This window comes from Syngnathoides biaculeatus, chromosome 1, assembly GCF_019802595.1.
Source record: "Syngnathoides biaculeatus isolate LvHL_M chromosome 1, ASM1980259v1, whole genome shotgun sequence".
NCBI lineage: Eukaryota > Metazoa > Chordata > Actinopteri > Syngnathiformes > Syngnathidae > Syngnathoides > Syngnathoides biaculeatus.
Window position 1 is genome coordinate 589,590 of NC_084640.1, and position 22,940 is coordinate 612,529.

At 39.7% G+C, this 22,940-nt stretch overlaps 1 protein-coding gene across 6 annotated transcripts in view; it reads left to right on the top strand.

Annotated features, from left to right (window-relative positions):
- Nucleotides 1-22,940, top strand: part of LOC133497960 (ephrin type-A receptor 7) — a 148,914-nt gene that overhangs the window by 68,675 nt on the left and 57,299 nt on the right. The gene's annotated exons all lie outside the window — the stretch shown is intronic.

Here is a 22,940-nt window from a genome sequence, read left to right on the forward strand (position 1 = left end):
ATTAGTGTAAAATAAGCATTTTAAGGTAATTGTTTAAGCAATGTCTGTATATACAGAGGTTTGCACAACTAAACGGGTATTTATTCATAAAACCAACACATCAAAACCTTCAGATGAGGAAACTGAAACAAACAATACAAGCTGTATCGATAATAACATATGAAACCTGTATGTTTTTGTGCTTGTGTGGGTTTTCTTTGTGATATCATGCTTCCTCCAACATTCCAAAAACATGCATGTTAGGCTAATTGAAGACTGAATACATGTGAGCGTGTCTAATTTTGTCCGCCCTGCAGTTGCTGGACTAGTGGCTAGTCCACGGTGAAAGTCTCTTTCCTCCTCTTTGTGCTTTTTCCCTTTTCCTTCCGTTCATCTGTTTGCAGCTTTGAGCCCAATTAGAATTTTTCTGCTGGTATACACTGCAGTTCTGTACTATCAGCCCCGTGGCCCACACTTAAACACCAACATTTGTTCTGACCCCACCAGCTGCTCAAACTGTCCCTTGTCCTTCCTTTCTACACAGACGCCTCGGCCTGGACCTCATGTCTTCCCAAGTTTAGAATGACCTTTTTCTTCCTCCAGATGACTGCGGCATCAATACTTGTTGCATTACTGTGACTTTATTTAGTGGGACTTGACTGTGTGTGCACTCGTATCTAAGGAGCATTTGGAATATGTTTTTTTAAACTGTTATGTGACTGGGATGGGGTGAGACTTCACTGTGAGTCTTATACGTGTGGATTGTGTGAGTGTGTTGAGCATAAGAGGACTTGACTGTGCATGCAATGTTTGCGCTGTCGTTTCTCTTGCTCGTGCCACTTCCTTTCTAATGAACTGTCACACAGATCGCCTCTGTCCATCCGGGACAATTAGAAGATGTGTCTGCATGGAATGGATAGAAGTGGCGTGTGTTGGTCCTGAAAGCATTTGTTTGTTGAATTCTGATTCACTAGATGACTGATCGGATATCCGGTCAATTACAACAGCAGTATTCAATAACATGCAATAATATTTGGAATTTTAATTTAGTTGATTCACAGCGTTTTTTATTGAAAAGATGCTAACTTCGTTAAATCTTGAGACCAAAGAGCAACACAATGAAGCCTTTGTAAAATTAATGTTCACTTTTGGTTACACCTTCTTATTGATGTGTGTTTATCATTTTGTGTGTCTGCCACATCTTTATTTAACATTAAAGTTGTATTTTACATTGGTGAAGAATTTTCATTGCATCATTCTTTGAGCCCTTCTTATGTTGTCTGAAGCCACTAAATAGGATAAACAATCTGTTGCAATATAGTTTGACACACTAACGATTATAAACAATCAAACTTTGGACTGTATTCATTAGATTGTGAGTGAATGTTGTGTTGTCATTTCATGTCTTGTTAGCATTTGACTGTATATTACATACAATCACATTTAAATCTCATATCTGACATGCTTGTATTTACCTCTGCTAATAATATTTGCCTCTTGCTCAAAGTTGGGTCATCCTCCATATCTCTTTCAACCCTAATGATGAAATGATGCATAGATGGAGGCTCGTTATATACACACATACACTTTCGCCATCTTGTATACGTCTATACTTGTGTTGTACTTGTTGTACCTTCAACAAACCATCCTTAAACTCTTTCATTTATCGTTAGACACTAATGACATTTCACAGCTGTGGACCTCCACTGTGATAATATAGTTGAATGTAATCTAATTGAATGAGCTCACTTGTGCAAGCATTCTCATCTAACTACAAAAATAAGTGCTAATAGGAACCTTGCTGATTTGCCTTTAGGTCTTTTGGTACACTTGGTTTAAAATATTCCTGTGTAACCGCTTCCTTTGCGTTTTAATGCATGAGCATGATTGTGTACCTCCGTGTGCTGCTATTACTTCATTGAACACTATTAAGATGGATAACTGGTGCTTTACAGCTGCGTGGATATTTGTTTTTCTTGTTACTTAGATGCACTTTAATTCTTTAAGGGTTGACAGTCCATAGCCGTTTGTGTAATGATTATTTGAAACAGCAAGTTGATTATTGTGGATGTCTGATAGTCGATGTGTATGTATATGTATAGTCTCTTTCATGTAGTATGGGCAGAATTTAGCTTATTTTTTCTGTATTGGAATAGAGAAATTGTTTTATTTTTGCACTTTGTTTACCTCCTCCCGTTGTGATACCGTAATCAACATCCATGCATTCATGTCAGCGTCTCTGTTTTGATGAGACTCTAAAGGCATACCTTGTGTCTGATGGCATTTCATAACCTTTTTAGTGCACAATATTGTGTTCGCTGCTCCTTTTGCCCTTTCAGTCGCACGCATTCATGTTTAACAAACGTTGAAGTACGTAAAAGGCGGAGAGAGCATGGGAGAATAAAGCAAATGCCACTGAGCTTGTGTGCACTTAACGTCTATGAGTGTCTCCTCAACATTCTCATGGTCAGTGTTGCTTTTGTTTCCCTCTCACAGCATTGTTATGGTTTTTTTTTTCTGTCCCGTTGACCTTCATGTGTCAGCTAGCTTTGTCCTTGTTTGAGGTATAATTGTGTCTGCATGTCTGTCTCCTCTGTGTGGCTGTAAGAGAAAAGGATGATACTGTTACTGAATGAGAACATTAAATGCTGTTCAGCTTCATCCTTAATCCTTCATCCATCTCCCACGTTGGCTCTGTGCACATTTTATTGTCCTTCTTCCTTGCAAGCTTTGGTCATCGCTGCTCATAAACCTCTCATCATGTCTACAAGCGGCTAAGCTCTGTTGGGGGTTCCAGTCCACTTGGGCTTGATTCCCTTTGGTCATGTTGTGGTCATGTCACATTAAGCGCCAACAATTTTTGTGTCAGCAGCTTCCATCAACCCCCGCTTCCTAACTCTCCACACATACACAGGCACGCTACTGCCTCTAAACACTCCTGTTTAGTCACTTGCTACTTGATATCTGTGTGGGTTTGCTGTGCTTGTATTTCTCTGCGCCACATGCCCTTGATGCTCCAGACAGTTTGTCCCTCAAGGATGTGGTTTGAGTCATTGTAATAAAAGAGGCAGTGGCTTAAACAACGCAGTGTGTTCGACATCAGTTGTATCACTAGAGCCGCACAAGTTTAATGCTACCCCATAAAGAAAAACAAATGCAGTTTGAATATAAATCCACATTCAGGACAACCGAACACAACCAACAGTCAGTCGTTCTGGATACGTTTACAATTAATCAAGATGTCAGTTTTTCCTGTACAATATTCATAACATGGTTATTTTACTTACTCTTCCCTTGTATTCACATCAATGTAAAATTTATGTAAATATGAATAATGCATAAAACCCATAAAACAGGTATGCAAGAGTTACTTTACAAAACCTCTGCACATGACCTTATTACATCATCACTTCTTACGACACCCCTTCATTGAACTGAGGTTTTTTGAGGTATTCTCAGGTCTCAATCTCCCCTCAGGAAGACGTTAAGTCTTAAAGTAAAAAACTCATATTTGACAAGTTTTAACATTAATGCATGCAGGACTACAAAAATGTTCAAAGGTTAAGATCTTCTCATTTGAATCAATCAGAATCATTTCGCTTTGGTTTCAAATCTCAATGTTGAGCTCATCATATATTGATATTCAGCTTGAACACTCCACAAACTTCATTTCCATGGCAACAGTTTAGATTCCCCAAAGGTTCCTCTTGCTGGAATCAGTGTAATTTAGTAGCACATGTAAAACCCCCAATTTTTGCTTGTAATCATTAAAGGCAATCATTTCCACAACAAATAACCATGTCTGGAATACAGATTCCATCTCAACTGTGGCAATGGACCGGCTGTAAGTTAGAGAAGGAAAATGTGTGTAAACAAAAGTGCAAACTCTGTGCAAAGTTGCGAGCGAGAAAGCTGGAGATTTGTAGTACATATTAAGTGGTAGATGGTGGTGGGTGTTTCTGCTTCTGGGTTTTTACTGGGTCCTGACATAATATGTGTTTGTGTGCTCGGATCTTTTCATTTTTGTCTTGGATCGTGGCCATTCCTCACAGAATCGCTACATTCCTGCCGTTCTTCCCTCAGGGCACAGAGATACTGAAAGATATTAATGGCAAGAGTGGTGGGAGGATAGAGAGACTGCAAGTGAACAGGAGGAGGTGTGCATAGATAGTTGAATGAGAGGGAACATGCACCAAGTTCGGTTGCTGAAACTCCAAGATGAATGGATGGAGGAGAGTGGGCGGCAGAGGTCAGCGGAGAGAGAGCGATGCGGGTCAACAGCAGACAAGAGGAAGAGCAGATGAGATGGAGGGCGGATGGGGAAGGCTGGGTTCCAGATGGGTAAGTATTTTGGCAAGTAAACTGGAAGCTGCTGGCAGTCACCCAACCATGTCTGAAAAATAATCAAAAAGTTTCATTGCCTTTCATGCCTGCATCTCCTTTTGTTCACACTGCTCAAGCACTTTTCTCTCTTTTTGATTCCATTTCCTTTCTCCCCAAAGTAGCAACAAATAGGACTCATTTGCAAATGAAGTGAGAATGTGGCCTTGCTTGAAATGATAATACAGTATTCTGAAAAACTGACCTCCTGCCTACCTCTGTTCATATTAATGTTGGCTGCATAAAGCAAGAGTTCAGTGGTACCCAAATTGACCCTGTGTGAGGTCAACTGGCTGATGGGCTGAAGGCAGCTTTGTAACAAGGACATGGCACTTTGTGTATGTCTGTTTGCGGATTTGTGTGCTAGCATGGGCAAAATGAGCCTGTGTGTGTGCATGTTTGCCAGGACAAACTAAGATTGCATAAGACTGTGATTTTTATGTAGCTCAGTCAAGCGTAGGGAGTCCTGGTCTTTTTTTTTTTTTTTTTTTTTTTTTTTTTATAATCAGGCTATTTGTTCCAAGAAAGGACGAAACAGTGAGTGGAAACTTGGAATGTGTGGCATGCAGATGGTTTATGCTTGAATTCATAACCTGCAAATGTTGAGCACTCCAAATTCGGATAGCTCTGCCAATGGATTTGGGAAAATGTGAGTCGACCTAGTGAACAGCTTGAACTCATGAGCAGTTTTCACAGTCCCATTAAATTGCTCATAGTGATGGTGTTGATACCAACTAGATTATATTTAAGCAAGAGCACACAAAAGCAAGTGATGTTTTAGTGCATATGATCAAAGCTGTGATTCTGTACGAGACCACAGGCCACACTTTTAGCAAAATAATCCATGTGCCTCTCAGGTGGGATAGCAAGACGGTGATTAGAAAGTATGTTTATTGCACAAGTGTACCATGGGTTGTCTATAGTAAAAGGCCACTCTAAAATGTGCAGCTTTACTGTATTGTGGGCCAGAAAACCTGTCAGCATCTGGTGTGACCCCCATTTTCCTCACGCAGTGCAACACATCTTTGTTTAGACTTGATCTTGTTGTTGATTGTGACCTTGTTAAGTGTTGGCCCTCTCCTCTTTGATGTCTGTGCAGTATTGCTGGATATTGGCAGGATGATCCAAAGCATCCCAAACATGCTCACATCATTCATTCACTTATCCGTGTGTGTGTGTGTGTGTGTGTGTGTGTGTGTGTGTGTGTGTGTGGAGGACTTAATCGTACGTGTCGGGGGGGGGGGGTGTCAGCCTTTTCTGTTGTTTGTCATCTAATTAAGGAGGAGGAACTGATGCATTCAGTTCTTCTGAAACCCATTTATTAAAACAATTCATCACAAAGTTGAAAATAGTTGGATGATTTGTCAAGAGTTGCACTTTCAGCAGTTACTGCTTTTAAAGTACAGTTAACATAAGAATTCAAACAGTCATCCATCTCATACTTCATTTATTGATCACTTCAATCCACATGAAGGATATGAAGGTGTTTCTTTTATGGGCAGGAAACTAATTCTATAGGATCTCAATAACCTGTTAAGGGGGAGGGGAAAAATGTATAAAATAGTAGAATAATTCCTTATACTGACACCAGTTTTTTGTGAACTACATTTTTTTTTTTACAAAGCAGGCATCTAAAATGTGGGTTCCACGCAGTTTCTTTCTGCTCCAATAAAAATCCAGTAATGAATCTCTGTTTGAGATACAGTACACCAAAAGTACAATCGTTAACAAGCATGGCTCATCCTGCATGCACTTTTGGCTCCATACACAATAACCGTTTAACAGTTGCGGTCTGGCCGTGAGGCTACGTTAAAAATACAGAAAAAGTTCTATTGATTCTCTGCTCACACGCAGCCACACCTACGCTCAAAAGTCCACTTTGGCTTGGCTCCTTGGTGCTCGCAATAGTAAATTCGGAGGGAGGGAGCCTTTCAGCCAGCGGAGGGGATGCTGCTGTACCGCTCGAGGGAAGGGACAGATCGATCCACACGCAAATGTGCACACGCACACACAGTAACACTCCCACGCAGCAGCTAAATATGCTGCCAATTTCTATGCCCTCAATCCTGTTATATTTTCACACTTTGGGTATTTTTTTTTTAATTTAGTATTTTACACATGTCAGTGACTGTTTCTATGAACTGGTAAATGTTGAATACAAATGTATTTTTGTTCTCAAATGATCACTTTTAAAGCAACAGCATTGAGTATTTTTTGCTTTAAACACGAGCCTCAGGCTATATGCGGAATGTCTCGAGCAAATCCAGAATGCAGGTTAGCAGACTTTTTATGTCTTGCTCACAACCTGTTGTGTGTTGATGACATGACAGTTTGAAGCTGAATTCTCAAAATCTGTTTTCCTTCTGTCTGATGTCTTTGGACAGATGTTAAATACATACATGTATGTATTTGAGTCATACAAATGTGATATGCATAAACAATACAGGTACAGTGGGTCATCTTGCAAAATGTGCTCGTCCGATCTATTTTATAATGTTGATGGACTGGCCTGGACACCTCATTGTTATTCAACAACATACATAGCACGACTCCTTAAAATGCGCAGAATGAGCGGCAGTGTCATCCAAAGCATCTTTCTAAATGTGACTGAAAATGAAGCCTTGTTTTCTGCAAATTCGGAAGACACATTTGATGAGTCGCAAGCATCTCCACCTTCATCCATCCAGCTTTGTGTCGTGCTCAAATGGCACATTTGCCCAGCTCTCATCAATTTGTAAACTAGGGCAATAGGCATTATCTTCCAGTTATTTGCTCTCAGTAGTTTCGTCATGAAAACACAGCAAGTGAATGATTGTTTATCTCTCTGCAGGCTGTTAACATTGCTGGCCTGGCGTAACTGTCACTGCTTGTTCATGTTGGCTGTCTAGTTGTTATAATTATACAAATACGACAAGTGTTTTATGCCATAGCTGATATTGTAAATATTGAAAAAGACGGCTAAAGTCTGTCAGTGCTACTTCCTACTAGTTATTTTTCGTTTAGAGTTTGAAAGCCATCTGTAAATTTTTGATAAGGATAACAGACTTTCATTTTTCGTTCGACTTGCAACACCTCACTTATATGCATGCGTGAGTCTGTGTCTGCTTGTGCACTCCGATATGCAACATAACGTTTCTCGTGTATGGATGTCACTTTCTGCTTAAGGTTGGCTCTAGATTTTTAGTGTCTGGTCCGTGACCTTGCTAAGAATTAGGTGGTCTACTTTTTTTTTGGTATGTTCTTGGTTTTCAGTAAAGCTATGATGGAGCCATTTGAATGGCCGTTATGTTGTTAAAATGATTTTTAAAAATGTGGATCAAGAGGAGAGTCATTTCTGAACAAAAAAACAAACATATTACTTTCTTCACCTCTTGTCCTCTAATTGCTTTTTTGTTTTGTAGGCACATACCACTTCCCCCCAACCCCCGCATTTCATTGGTTCGTTTGCTTAATCTCCTTATTGCCTGACTTCTCTCCCTTGACTCCTTATGACGCCATCTTGCATGTCTTAATTAAATGGCTGCTTTGATGGAAGAAGGCACCACAAAAATGAATGCGGTGTAGTGGCAACCAATGGGTGATAGAGATTAATAAAGCAGTGATGAAAGGCCTCTGGATTTTCTCGGAATTCCAAATTTTTAAATTTTCATGAAAATTGGTAAGGAAAATTGATGAAAAAAAATTGCCTAAAATTAATCCGGATATTAGTTGCCAACATTGAATGCGTTTGAGTTTGTTGTTTTGCTTTCACGAGTGTAGCCATGTTGAGGCACTTACACGATTAAGAGTAACGCCCCTCCCCTCGCATTCTCTCAAGACTTTGCTTATTTTGGGTGGTCTTGACATTAATTTACGAGTTTATTTCATAAACGTTGTTAACTAAACGAACATGCTCCAAAACAACCGTTATTCACCCGGAACAGGAAATGCAAGTTAACCGTACGGAGCATGTACGAAAGCGCATGTTCAGAACTGCTTTACGTAATGCGAGCGCATTTACGTCGTACGTCCTTCGTGTTAGCCATGAGGCATGTCAAAGGAAATTCAGTTACACCAGGGGTGCTCGTTGCGTCCATCGTGAGGCAGTGTGATGGCGTAAAAAAAAAAAAAAAAAAGACAAAACAACAACAACATTAGACTATCATCCACCTAGTCGCTTGAGTCAGGTGTGGCCAATACGTCGAGCACGTGCACATAAAGGCACGTTCTAGCTAGCCGGCCTCCTATTTACGGCAGTCCCGTGATGCGTAACCCCCCCCCCCCCCCCAATACGTCACGATTGCCGACAGGAATCTTAGTTCCAAAACTTTTCCCTTCTACATGCTTTAGGAAGATATAGATCTACTGGTAGCTTTCATCAATGTATCGACGATAGATACCGCCGTAAATTACGCAAGATTATAACAATACATCACGATTGTCGACAGGAATGTTTGTTACAATGTATTGCTAGCTTGTTGCCACTAACACCGATTATGTTGAACTAAACTTTCAGCATTTTCAAAACATTGCGAGTGTAGACCGTTCGTGTTTATTCATTGATAGGCCAGTGCATTTAACTTTACTTCACATAAAATTTGTCAGATTTATTGATGATTTTTAAATACCGCTTTATATCATGTTCTACTAATATCAGTTGAAATTGGAAATTATCATTTATGAGTTTGAAATTGTAGTTTTGTATTTTAGTTATGTATTTGTTTATTTAATTTTTAATTTACAGTTATGTTGTATTAATCCAGTTATTTTAAGGCCATCCCTAATCACACCCGCAACTTTATCTGCGAGCATGACTGACTACACCTGTACATTTTTCAAAAGTAAGTGACTGTGTGTAAGTAAGTAGGTTTTTTTCGGCTTGTCCCGTTAGGTGTCGCCACATCGTGTCATCTCAGATGAAACGCTCATGTTTGTCTGGCACAGTTTTTACCCCAGATGCCCTTCCTATATATATATATATATATATATATATATATATATATTAAAGGGAACTGATTATACTATCCATATTACTAGATCTATATCTAAGATAGTGAGCAATGTGATCGAGTGTATCAGTACAACGCGACATCAAAAATTTGAGACTTAGACGTTAATAATAATTACTATCGATCATCAACTTCTTTAACATGTTTTGCTGTACGGTGTAGAAATTCTAGGATATATTTTTGTGTATATTCTATATCTATACTATAATATGTATAATGTGGGGAAAAGGACAATTTTAGATGTCTTTTTACTGAATAGTTCACTAAATTCATTTGTCTCGAGATAAGCCTTTTTTAAGCACATTTTAAGCATATTTTAATGACAAATGTGATTTTGTGGTATCTAGTGATAGGGGTATGGGGGGCAAAAAAATCTGGGCTTGGCCCTTGGGGAACTTCTGCCCAATTTTTTTTTGGTCAGGACTTACAAATTTTACTTTCAATTTTTGTCTGAATTTGTTCACAGATATCGCCAGAATGCGCCACAGCCATCCATTTTTTCAAAAGTTTCCGGGGTGGGGTGGGTGGGGGCGTGGTGCATGCTCACATTTGTATTTTCAGGAATTTTCACCAAAGTCCACTTTCATCTCTAATAAAGGAAAAAAAAAAAATCTGATAATTACACAACCGGGTCAAGGCTATTTTGCCTTCTAAGCTTAATGATGGCCTCTGATTGTCTTGCAAGTTCTCATTTTTTACATTCACACCGCAGGTAATATGAAATATGGTAATTGTAGTCTTATTCCATTTTGCAGCTAACTTCATCACAGGAACCATTTGCAAAAATGATTTAGAACTCAAGTGACTCAAAAGTATTAATTAGCAAATAGACGATTTCTTGGGTTAAAAAAAAAAAAAAATACAAGTCCTTAGTGTTCCAGGGTAGTAGTTGTCAAATCTTTTTCAACACCCAGCTCTGAGAGTAGCACCATTATGACCAACATTAAAATACAGTAGGTAATAGAGCTATGTATTAAATAAAGGGTTATTCCCAAAATGTTATAACATTATACTTTGCTTTAAATATAGGAAAAAAATAAATTCACAATTAAAATGTATCATATGCACTAAATAAAAAAATTGCACTTAAGTCTCTTAAAGATGAAATGTACTCGAATAAAGTTAAATACAACTGAATGCTCGTGAAAATAAATAGCTGCATGCTGTATTGTATTTTTTTGTAGTATTTCCTTTTTTAAATATTTTGTTTATTTTAACTACCAGAGAGAGACCCATTTACCACTAGTGTCACTCATACCACACTTAAGACTCCCTATCCAAGGACACAGTTCATTCTGTACGTCAGTACATGCAAACCAAGCTTTTCAAAAGTGTTTATTTCCGTATGTTTAATATTCATGTATTTGAGATTTGATCCCTGACATGGAGCGCGGCCATTAAAACCAGTCGGGGGCTTGTGGGTTAGACGGGAGGATCAGCCCACCTCATCCATCTCCTTGATGGACCAACTGTTCTTAATTACATGGGGTCTTGTTCACACACATGCACATGCACACGTGCACATACACAGCACACAGAGTGAATACGCCCACACATGGTGCACACCCCATCCTACAGCATTTGACACGGTTCCTTACGTGAAGTGAAAACACTTAATCAGCCTTATGGTCTTGGTGAGCCCCCCTACCACCAGAACCATCCATCTACTGTAATGGCACATTTTTTAATAACTTTGGGGCCAACTGAACAAATGCCGTAGAACCATGATGCCGACAGGTCCTTCAAATGTTGCATTTTCAAGGTTATGGTGTACTTTAGAATAAATTGCAAGAAATTATAAGACTTCATCATCACATAATTTCACTGCTTCTTCTGCTATCACCTTTGCCGATGGTCATCTCGTGGCTTTGACTATCATTGTCGCCAGCCTCCATTTACGTTCTCCATTTCTTAATGTGCTTGAAAAGTTGACCTTAGAAAACAAAATCTATGGACCCTGAACTTATTGAGTGATCAAAAAAAGGCTTTTCAGAGCCTTTAACAGTGTACTGTTGGCATCACAAGAAGTGCATCTTCACTTTTATTCATATTTGAGTGTTTTTTAATTCCATTGTTGGAAAGCAAGCCAACCCCCCACCTCCTTCTCTTCCTCATCTTATCCTTGATAGAGATGAATGATCATCTTTGGCCACTGAGAAAGCCGGCATGTGCGTAATCATAGTTGTGCCATTCCCATAAATCATCTGCTAATACGCTGTAATGGATGCACCCAGACCTTTTATATGAGGTGTTAATGTATACAGGCACTAATGTCTATAATCTTCAAGCCTTTTTTTTTTCTATCTTGTGACTCTAATAGGTGTCTTCAAGTGCTGGGGAGCTGTTAAAATCCTTAACCTCATTTTCCTTATCAAAAAAAAATAAAATTATATCCAACATTTTCTTCATTTTGTTTTCCTCCACTTGAAGTTACAGTAAATAGCAGCTCTAGTCTCCACTCCTGGGGATTTAATTTATCTGGTCAGTATTTTTCTATATCTGGGTCACAGTCTTAATTGTGCCATGGAGAAAAAAAAAGGGGGGAGGTCTCTCATTCAAGAGTACATCCTCCAGTTGGCATATTCAAAAAGGAATAAAAAAATAACATAAAATGGGCCCGTCACAACCGACTGCAGACTGACGATAATGCTTGTTAATTTCCACAACCAGGCTATATTCCACACCCGAATGCAAATGAAGGTCCACACAAAACAAAACATTCAACATCCTATCCGCTTCCTATTCGTCCAAATGCCTTCTCAGCGAATCTGATTAGCCCTCATTGCATATATTATAGAAGGGAATAATGATTTAATCCATGCTGTCCCAGTGAATTCTGAACCAAAAGTAAAACATTTTTCTCAAAAAAGAAGTGCTCATTCCTATTAAATATTACATTTGTAAGTCTAGTGCACTACAAAAACACACATGTGTTATTTCACATGCATCCCTTCTCTTCATAACTGCTTGTGGAATATTAAATGAAGACAGCACAAACATTCTGCAGGTGTGCTATGGGCTTGAGATACATGTTTATGCATGGAAAATTGAAAGTAGTAAAGGGTGACATTACACAATGCCTTTGCAAAGCTGAAACGGCGTCTAAAAAGCTGTGAGCGTGCCTAACCTTCAGCAGCATTGCAAATCAATATTACTTCTCTTACCTAAGCTATCTTTGCTCTCAAGGAGAAATTGCATGTTAGTGAAATGTGACAAGCAAGTAATACGCACGTATGTGGACACAACATAAACACACACATGTGCGGGAACACCACCCCATTGGTGTAACTGTCAAAAAGAAGCAGAACATCAAATCTCATTTCTCAAAGCGCCTCCACCTGAAATTGCCTGACATTCTCATGCAAACATATTTGCTAACGACCGCTTCTATGGGCATAATGCCAGTGATGAGGACTCTTGTGCACACACACTTACACACTATGCTCATGCATAAGCTAACATAAACTGTTCTGCAGCAAGATATTTGCATTCGCGAAATGTAAATATAGAAATTCTGATGGCTATTTCTTCCTCCTCCCCGCACTTCCTTATCTCTGACAAAAATATCATTTTGCTCTTTTCCTTCAAGCCACTTGAAACACATCCTGTCAGTCCACTTTACAATCTGATTGTGGCTCTTTAGCGTCTCTTAAATTGATTTGAAAGAGAGATTCTTCAGCACATATCACAACCAATCAGTGATTCTTCAAGTGAACTAATTATATTGTCACTTGGAGCATCATTGGCAAGTTAAATTTCCCTCACAAGCGATGAAGAATGCTGTCAGCTCAGCCTGGATTTTGAATTTGCTATTTAATATTATTGCATTAGACGTTATGCGGCCATTGATTTACTGTACTTACTCTAGCACAATTTTAAGAGATATGATGAACATGAGACAATGCAGAGCTAACGTGACAAACCGTGGTTGTCATGGTCGCCTGGGCTTCTTCTTTTTCTTTCGGCTTGTCCCGTTAGGGGTCGCCGCAGCGTGTCATCTATTTCCATCTAATCCTATTTCGTGCATCCTCCTCTCCAACACCCACTGTCCTCATGTCCTCCTTCACAACATCCATCAACCTTTTCTTTGGTCTTACTCTTGCTCTTTTGCCTGGCAGCTTCATCCTCACCACCCTTCTACCAACATAGTAACTCTCGCCTCTGAACATGTCCAAACCTTCTAAGTCTGGTCTCTCTCACCTTGTCTTCAAAACATCCAACTTTGGCTGTCCCTCTAATGAGCTCATTCCTAATCCTATCCAACCTGCACACTCCAAGTGAGAACCTCAACATCTTCATTTCTCCTACCTCAAGTTCCGCTTCCTGTGGTTTCTTCAGCGCCACCGTCTCTAATCCGTACATCATGCCCGGCATCACCACTGTTTTATAAACTTTGCCCTTCATCCTGGCGGATACCCTTCTGTCACATAGAGCACCAGACACCTTCCGCCAACTGTTCCACCCCACTTGGACCGTTTCTTCACTTCCTTACCACACTCTCCATTGCTCTGTATTTTTGACCCCAAGTATTTGAAGTCGTCCACCCTCGCTGTCTCTTCTCCCTGGAGCGTCATTCTTCCCCTCCGCCCCTCTTATTCACGCACATATATTCTGTTTTAGTTTGGGTATTCCTCATTCCTCTCCTTTCCAGTGCGTAGCATGATGGTCCAATGGGAATCCAGTCTAACATCGTCTGTCAGCCTATCCATTAATACTGAAAACAGGAAGGGGCTCAGCGCGGAACTCTGATGCAGTCCCATCTCCACCTTAAATTCTTCCGACACACCAACGGCACATCTCACCACTGTTCTGTTGCCATCATACATGTCCTGTACTATTATAACATACTTCTCCTCCACACCAGACTTACGCATGCAGTACCACAGTTCCTTTCTTGGTACGCTGTCATAGGCTTTCTCTAGATCCACAAAGACACAATATACCTCCTTCTGACCTTCTCTATACTTTTCCACGAGCATCCTCAAGGCAAATAATGCATCTGCGGTACTCTTTCTAGGCATGAAACTACTGTCAAAAAAAAAAAGTATCCCATCGCACTCATTGAATGGAGTACAAACCTCAAATTTGGTCATAGTAAAAGACTGCACAAAAATAGTGACAGCATGCAAGAGGACATATCAAAACTAGTCCGTAGTATATCCCCAGCATCTCACTGTCCTTTCAGGTTTTGTCATGTTCTGCCACGTTTGGTGAGTGTTTGTCCCATTTTGCTTTGTTTTGTCACGGTTCTCAAGGAGAAAAAGGGTGTATGTTAGCTGTTTTGTCGCGTTCCATCACACCATGTGTCCAGATGTGTCATGTAGTGCTTTCACAGGGCCGGTGTGATAGGGCACATTTGCTTCCACTTCAGTCTGATATAATGTTGTGGTTTGGGAGGGGATCTTTATTTGACTTTTTGTAATTTATTACATTTAAAATTTGTATTGCCTCCACACTATCTATCGTTCTGTGATTGTAATCCCCAGTTCGAAACATCCCTCTTCAATACATGGTTGTCAAACTCTAAAAGTAAAAATTGTCATAAATATTTGAATTGCGTAAATCCCTGTGCATGTGCGCAAATATCGATTTTTCAGTTCCAGCGTTATATCAAAGTCTGTGCTGCTTCATGGGATGAATTACAAAAAGCCTCCATAGAAGAGGAGTTTGAAGACATAGTAGCGCTATAGAGATGGCAAGTGAATGGGTCAGGGCAATGCATGTTTGACTGGCCACACAGCTAATAGCAGTCAAGTGTTATACAAGGAGATGAAAACGGAGGAAGGTAAATATTAAATGTAAGCAAGGAGAAGATGGTAACATCAGGCAAATAAAAGCCAAAGCTATGTGAATAGTTCCTGATTGACATCTGTGTTTGATGTCCTGCAGTTTACAGACTTCCGGTCCCAAGTGAGTGAGCATATGTGTTCATAAAGTCAAGTTGTTATATTGCCTTGTATCATTGGTGATTTGCCGACATTAGGTCAATCTATGGTAATTGGCCACAACATTAACACCTGCAGGATCTAATGAAATCCAATAAAAGAGTGGTTGTTAAAAGTGCTGCTCTTATGAAGCAATTATGTTCTGTTTTAATATTGTCAAAGTTATGACTTTAACTATGTTCATGATTATATTTGTTGTGGTAGACGTTTGGGTGAAGTGGTACAAATTTTACAGCAGAATACTGACAACAGGTGATAATGAAATACAGGACTCTTTTAACAAAGCAGCATTGTAATTGTTGAAAACATGTCCTCATACTGATCATTAGAATGCAATGTTGTGCATAAATAAACGCAGTTTCATTTTGCCATTTTAATAGTATATTTTTTCCATGTCACCCATATGATAAGATCTGATTGAAGTGTATCACATTTAAAGAGGAAATCTACCGGTTTGCATTAACAATGTATCCAATAGGTCATGTAATATGTACTCTATCTTGACAATGTGACGTTAAATCCTCTCATTTCATAGTGTTTTGAGCTGACTTTTATCGACAGAAGTTTTCAGCGGCGCTGCCATTTTCACCTGTCACATGACTTATGTGGGCGTGTGACGTGCCGTTCCAAACGCTCGATTACATGGGACACCATTTATGCCCAGCGCTGATTTCTCAGATTTATCTTCAACTGATGAAGAAATAGCATTATCAGTTGATTGGGAAGACGGAGGAATACTTCCATACAGAGCAGCGGAGCAAGCTCGTCGGACTCCACGTCATTCCGCCTGAAGAACCATCCGATTATTCAATATTATTTACAGCTGAGCATTGGAGCTTGCTCACGGGGGGAAAGCTCACGGGTCCGTCGCTCGGCGGCATTATCTAAATTCACAGATTAAAATCTGTATAGAAGTATTCCTCAGTCTTCCCGATCAACCGAGCGGTGGAGAGCTGCTCAAGGCTGTGCCGCTTAAGGATGTGTCTGGGAGTATTCCTCCGTCTTCGCGATCAACCGATACTGCTTTCTTCATCAGATGAGGATAAATCTGAGAAATCAGCGCTTGGCATAATGGTGTCCCATGTAATGAAGCGTTTGGAATGGCATGTAACACGTCACATACGCCCATGTAGGTCATGTGACTCGCGAAAATGGAAGTGCCCCTGAAAATTTGTAATTGTCAATAAAAATGTTTGAAAAACATTATTAAATGAGAGGATTTAACATCACATTGTCAAGATAGTGTACATATTACATGACCTGTTGGATACATTGTTAATGCAAACCGGTAGATTTCCCCTTTAAAGCCGAGTGAATCATCCTTATATTCTAAAAGAATGTGCAATATCTATTTTGTTTACTTTATTCATAACTATATGCGGACATTTTGTTCCATGTTCGCTTGGTGTAATTTTTTGTTTACTCTGCACTTGTCCAGCATGCCTGATTCTACTTGAACACAGTGATGTAACAGAAGAACAGTTTGTCGCGTCTGTATTGTGATCTAACTATGCCGGTAATGTCAACCGTTCCCCCTCTAAGTGCCGGCCTCAGTGAGCAGGCCACTGAACAAATGTGTGCGTGTTCTGTCCTTTTGTGTGATTTTGTGTTGCGTCTGTTTGTCCCGTTCTGCGTGTCAGCAGAATTAGAAGCGTCTCCAGTGTAAAGCTCATACACAGCACTGCTGACATTAATACTCCCAGTTATCCTCCTCGTGCTCTCCCGTGCGATGTCAGTCTGCGGTAACCAGACCAGAACCACGAATAAAATGAGAAAGCAAAGCTTTGACCTGAATGCTGCATAGCTCAGAGCTTGAGCTCCCTGATTACATTGTAAGGCAGCAGCAGTCACTGAGTGGACTCCAATGAGGTCTTTACTTTCCGGCTAATAGCGGGGATTTATCCCTTGATTCAGTCCGACTCAGTCATATCTTCAAAGCACTGAGACACATCAGCGCAATGCATGCGGTACAAGGGACAATTGTTCTTCTAATGGGACACTGTAAAGGTGTCAGTTTTTTTCTTCATCCATTATTTACTTAATGTCAGCCTGTTATACATGAAACAAAACTTGAATCATGTGGTTTACTCAACAGGGTCAGGCAAAATGCGATATTCACCATCCTTTCGACTTTCGCAACCTACAACATTGTGATGTTGAAGGGCACTTTTAGAATACCTTATTTTCCGCACAATAAGGTGCACCTAAAAGCCTTTAATTTTCTCAAAAGCCGATGGTGCACCTTAAAATCCGGTGTGCCATATATAGGGATCAATATTGAGCTTTTAGTGCAGCTCCATCTAATGGATGCATAACGTAACCTGTAATGCGGTGTGCCTTATAGTGCAGAAAATGTTATAAATATTTGTTTTTCATCATTATATATCTGTTGAACACATGATGCTTTAAAGGGGAAATCCAGTGCTTGCATTAACAGCGTATCCAATAGGTCATGTAATATGTACGCTATTTTCACAATGTGATGTTAAATCCTCTCTTATTTAATAGTGTTTTGAGAAAGCTCAGCTCACGGCCCGCCACCAGAGCTCACTCGTCAGACTCCGTCATTCCCGTCCAAAGAACCATCTGCAGCTGCCGGTCTGGAGCTCCTGGGGGCCTTTGTTTATGCACTTATGTCGTGCGAGTTGTCAGACTCTGCGTCATTCCGCCCGAGCAACCACCCGAATATTCAACATTAATTACATCTACAGGTCAAATCTATATGAAAGTATTCCTCAGTCTTCCCGATCAACCGATGCTGCTATTTCTTCATCAGATGAGGATACATCAGAGAAATCAGCACTGGGCATAATGGTGTCCCATGTAATGGAGTGTTTGGAACGGCAGAGTACACGTATATACACCCACATAGATTATGTGACTCGCGAAAATGGCAGCGCCCCTGAAAATTGTCGACAAAAATCTCAAATTCTCCTTTAAGTATGGAAAGGAATTTAAATTATGAAATTACAAGTTTTGTGGCTACTAAATGGCTTGTGCGCCGAGGAATATTTTTTTTCAGACACCCTCATAATTCCATATTTATTTAAGGATCAGAAAAAAATCCAATCATGTTTTCAGACTATTTTAATGTTACACGCAATACACCCCTGCATGAATGTTTTGTGTTCCATACAACTCCTTCCCTGTATTCTATTTTGAACAGAATCCCGACGCTAGTATAATAGCGCTATCATTTCACAATTTTAATCATAATCTGCCCTAGCGTGCAAGGCTTAAATGGATCAGTCATTCCTTCCCAAATCCTCCTCCCTGTCTGACACCGAAGACCCGCGTTTGTGTGTCTGTTAGTGTGTCAGTGCAAAAGAGACCTTCGTTGTAATGAGTATTCATTTTGCACAACTTAAAGCGGCCTACCCGCTGAAAGAATTAGCATCGGAATCAGCATCAGGCGCACGGAGGGCATTGATGTGAATTAAAGCGCTCTGAATTATTAATTTCCACCTGCTGGAATCACATCCTGCCTCCCTTGTATCTCTCCTTCACACCATTACCTCTCTTACACCTCTACCTTTTTATCATCGTAAAACCAAACACCCTGACATTTCAAATCAATGTTAAGTGACACGATGACAGTGTCATTTAATTTGTATTGTTTTTGATGTCCCCAACAAAGACCGGTGAAGATTTTTTTGTCTTTGTGCCAGTTTCTGAAGCAGACCTCTTCTAGAGTGATTAATATTAATTATTGTGGGCAATCAGGGGGTCTCACATTTATTGTGTGAAGTGCTTCATGATTTATTAATGATCATGTTTAAGGTTAATGGAAGCAAGAGAATATGAGAAGGAAACCTCAAATCGATTCTCAAAAGCTAAAAGCTACCTTATGACATAATACTGTTTGAAGTCACAATATATCACGTGTTACCTGAACTGGAATATTAGTGGCCATGTCTGGGGTTATGTGTGAATATCGTTTTAATAAGATATTTAACAATGATCCAGACCATACAGATGAAAATTATGCTTTAAAAGTTTTAGTTGTCACCCAATCCTTTAATGCTTTCCTATTGGCTTGTAAAAATGCCAGGGTGGTGAGTTAACCAGGATGAAATGTACAAAGTGCAGTGTGCTGTTTTAAATCCAACCATTCTGCAAATCAAGACCAAAATAATAAACCCATCACCTGATTAGTGGAGAAAGTGAACTATAAAGGCATGAAAGCAATCTAAAATTTAAATTGTGCTTCGGTGCGTTACAGAGATTCGCATTAAAAGTGTGAACACAGCCTCACTTCCCTCTGGCTTTAAAGCATTTCGACATGACAGGCCACGCCACAGTCTCTTATATTTCCACTATAGAAGACCCAAGTCTCGTTCGATGTCAGCTCAAACGGCTGTTTCTTTCAGTCAGTCTCATCTGTATGCACTGCATGTTTGCTTATCAGTAGTCTGACTCTGTCTATCTGTCAAACTGAAGGAGTCCATTTTCCCTCGCTGTTTATTGTCCTATCTTTGCACAGTACGCAGCCCACCATCTCGCGTGCATCTGTCCGTGCGTCCGTTGGCGGATCTGCTTCTCTTCACTGTCTCTCACAGCAGTCGGTCTCACGCTACATCCTCTATCTCGGAAAGAAACTGCGGATCTTTCGTCTCGCGCCTTGAAGGAAGATTTCTAAATACCTGCATGTGTGCATGTCCATGTTCCGTTTAATCGAGCTACCCAGCCGACACATTGGACAAATTGATCAGTTGCTTTGCCAGGTGTCCTAGCAGATCTCTCCTTCTGTCTTCTCTTTTGAAAACTCTCATTTCTAGTGGACACGAGGTATGTGTATATATATATATATATATATATATATATATGTGTGTGTGTATATATATATATATATATATATATATATATATATATATATATATCCAAGCAATAAAGGGAAAATCAAGGATTACAGGACATTTTGTCTAATGACTTGAATGATCTTGTTCGTTCGGCTTCATTTCCTTCCCTGCCCTGATGTTACAAACTCTTCTTGAGATTCCACATTTTATTGGTTCATTCTGACTGATGTGACATTGCACGACATTTGACTTTCGGCAGCCCCGTAAATGACCCATCGCTGTGGAAGATGATTGGCAGCGTACAAAACCAGCCTCCCTTGTTATCTGAGCAGCTCATATTGTCACTGGAACTCCTATTATTAAAAGACCGGGTGTGGAAGGGGGGTATATTAAAGCAATAAGTTGTAAATGCAGCCATCTTATGTATGTTAAAATTGTGTCTCTATGCCAGAAAAAAATACTTGTATTCTCATGGATTATTTCAAAATTGCTGCTGTTCACTCACTTGATTTTCTTTGTGTAGCGAAGGATGGATGTTTGGAGAAAATTCTGGAACAAAGACTATTGCAGTGCTGTTTCTGTTATGTCCCGAGGCTTGGATTAACAGTTAGCTAAAAGCGAGAGGCTTTTCACTGCTGTGAAATGACAGACATCAAAAAGTCGATTACAAGGTTCTTATAGAGAAAAGACACACGATTACCAATCTTACATGCACGTTTTCTGCCATAAAACCTCAAATATTGAATCAATATATAATCGACAGCGTTTTGTGCAGATAGTTTTTTTCTAGATCTGTAAAAAAAAATGGTAATTTTGACATTGGGTATTACTGCAAATGAGGCGTTGACATTAGAGACGATTTATAAATGCATGGGCCAAACATTGGGATGTGGCAGCCTGACATTTAAAAGTGGTAAAAATTGAAATCATCATTCTTTTCACACACATAATATTTGGCCAGAAGAACTGCCGATTTCCAGGGATTTAGAGTGTATAATGCAGTTTCTTACATATTCAAAAACTACTCATTAGATTTCCAAGTTGTGCATCAAAAATAATGAATTTTAATAAGACAGTCTTTACATGTACAACTCACTTCTAAAATAACTTTTTTTTTTTTTTTTCGTATTTGAAGCAGATCTTTTTTGGATGTGATGTGAAATTTTCAGCTCCCCTGTTTACAAACATTACCCCGCTCCCCCCCTTGCAAACATTATTCCTTGGGACTCAACAACAACATGAACAGCAGCTCAGTGTAATTTAAAAATGAAAAGTGCTCATGGTAGTTCAAGCTAGCCCTGCATGCCCAGTCGTGACGCTGTGCCTCCTTAGGGCGTGTGCCCCCTAGTTCGAGAACCGCTGAATTAGATGAACACTGCAATCTGTGTCTTTAGTGTGGTAGAGAAGTCTCTCACCCAGCAGTTTTTTTTAAATCTGGATTTTTATGAGATTTAGCAAAATAAATAAATTTGCCTAAAAATGGAAAATGAGATAGTGTATTGAAACATATCGGAGAGAGATATAACAAATTGCCTCCACCCAGTTAGTTTGGGGTTGCACAATCTGAGGTTAGATTTGGCTGCTTTGTACTGCACTTTGCATCTTGCTCATGTGTTTCAATAGGGTATGAAGAAAAATAAGCAATTTTGAAATCATGTGCTTTAATGAATTCTAAAAGAATTTTAAAAAATGAAAAAAAATAGTTCACAGACTAGAGAACTAAAATTAAAATTGTACTTCTCATCGTGATTTGGCTCTGTCTTGCTGCCTCGTCTGCACAGTCATGCTTCACTGCTTTGGTGTTTTTATTTTTTTTGTTTTTTTTTTTTTCCCCCTGTACTGTATAAGTTAGGAGTCAAACTCTATACTCTATATTAAGTAAATGGGTTACATCAGTGTAGCCCTGTGAGTCATCCAAGGTTCTTGACTTCTTTTCCAACATTGGCATATGCTCTACATGCGCAAGACTCAGCACCAGGAGCTAAGGTGTTTTGTATTGCTCAAGCATCCTTCAAACAGGACTTAAACTGCACTGGGAGTAAAAATTTAAATTGTTAGATAGCAGATTTGCCACCTGAGGCATGCCTTCGTAGCCAAGTACAGGGACTCCACAGTCATTCAGTAGGATTCAGTGAGGAGTTTTGATGGTAGCAGCAGGATTTGTGGTGATCCCAGAAGCCCATCTTATTTATGTACTGCTCATAAGAGTACGTAGCCTGCAGGTCAGGTGCTACTTAATTTATACAGTGTCCACTTTATGGGTGTAAAGAAAGCTATAGCTGGGGAAGCAAAGCAAACTATGAACAAACACCTTCACATAAAGCAGGATTTTAGTCATGGTAACAAGATATTTTTGGGGACGGTGAGGTCAGTGAATTTGTTTTTCTTTTATAGTTTTGTGCTAAAAAATGCATGCCTGAATATTAGAATTGGATTGAGCCAAAAGTGTTAACGCTGGAAAAATAGCTATGAGAGGTTTTATGTTTTTAAAGGGAGCCATAATGCAAAGCAGAGTAGAGAAGAAGCTGCTAATGCATGCCCATTGTTTATAATATACTCTCAGAAGAGAGATCAGAGTATTGAGCAGGAGCTGGCATCCTGATTTCACACCCATTATCACCTGCTCCAAAGGCATGGCAAGTGGAAAATGAAACCGCATAGCCAGAGAGTGCGAAATAACCACTTTTGATTCTGCGCATGTTTGTGAGGCGTCTTGTCACGCATACATTGAGCTTCATTAAGCCTCTGTTGCATGGCGTGTAGTGTACTCGCGTGTAAGGTCATAAGTGCTTATCGCCCTCGACCATATTCCCACCTTTTGTAGTCACTCCCTCAAGTGCTGCAGTTAC